We start from the raw sequence: 1,510 nt of genomic DNA, 5'->3' as shown, positions 1-1,510 counted from the left end.
ATGGGGAAATGAAAGAGAAAGAAGTCAAGTTATCGGAGTTTTGATTTACGATATACTTGCTTACAAGAAGACTCATTGGTGTAATGTGGTTAATATAGACGATGTGTTGGAAATTGAAACGTCAGCCGTTTATATTATGGGTTAACTGTGATTAGCAATAACGAATTTGTATTGCCAATTTTGCTTTTTGCCGTATTGATTTTTTGGTTTTTAAAGGGATCTTTTCACGGTTTGGTAAATTGACAAAATTGTAAAAAGTTGTTTCAGATTCGCTAATTTTCGTTTTAGTTATGATATTTGTGAGGAAACAGTATTACTGAACATTTACCATAGTCCAATATAGCCATTATATGTATCTTTTGACGATTTGAAAACCTAAAAATTATAAAGAGTTGCAACGCGAAACGATTGAATAATTTGGAGAGTTCTGTTGTTGTTGTTTAAATTTACGAAACTACGAAGATTTCTTATATAACGTATAAAATACTTAATCTGTGTATACCCGGCGGAATAGCCGAGAGGGCTAATGCGTTTTTACTTCAGACTAAATCCAGGACTCCGGGGGTCACTGGTTCGAGCCCTGTTACCGGCTACTTTTTTTTTTTCTTTTTTTTAAATTTTATTCTTGATTTTTTACTGGAGCTTTTAAGATCCAATGTTTACATTTATCAATATAAAGAATCTAATGACAAACTTCAATATATGACAAAATCTGTGAAAAGGCCCCTTTAAGTTGTGCAAAATAGTATTCTCACCATAGACTATTTCATGTATACATGTTATATGCAGAATAGTTCAAGTATATGTATTGTACGGGTGTATAATATAAATACACAATATACATGTATTGTGCAAATACATTCATATATAAAACATAGAGTTTCATATTTCAAAACAGTATGCGCAGTTGCTAACTTTGACATAAATACTCTATACAGTTATAGATGTGAGCATGAATTTCTTTAATCAAGTGCAAAGTGTTTTCATTATGAACATGAAGAATAAAATATCACCGCAATTACATTCATAATGCAGCTTACAGATGAAGTCAATGTAATTTGTCATTTGTGTATCTGCTAATCAGAGTGATACAAGAATAAAATACCGCTGCAATAAGGCCAGTGCATTAATAACGCAAAATTAAACATGAAAACAAAGTGAGTTGTCATTGAATCTGCTTGGTAGTATTGTACCAGGAAAACAAATTATTATATATGTAGCTATAAATCGATTCATGTTGATTTGTAATAATAAAGATTTGAATACAATTATCTACCGGTATACATCATTATGGTGAATTTTTAATACAGATTTTTAATATATTAAAAATGTGCAAATAATGTTTTGACAATTAAACGAGTGTTGAAATCGAATCGCAAGCTATTAAATACATGTATACTCAAACATTCACTGTTAAATAATTAATAATAACCGGGATAAAAGAAGGTATTGTTAATGACAATTACATATGCAAGTTGTAGTAAATACACTCTACGCAGGAACATATGTT

Source organism: Dreissena polymorpha, chromosome 6 (genome assembly GCF_020536995.1).
Source record: "Dreissena polymorpha isolate Duluth1 chromosome 6, UMN_Dpol_1.0, whole genome shotgun sequence".
Taxonomy (NCBI): domain Eukaryota; kingdom Metazoa; phylum Mollusca; class Bivalvia; order Myida; family Dreissenidae; genus Dreissena; species Dreissena polymorpha.
This window is presented reverse-complemented; position numbering follows the sequence as displayed.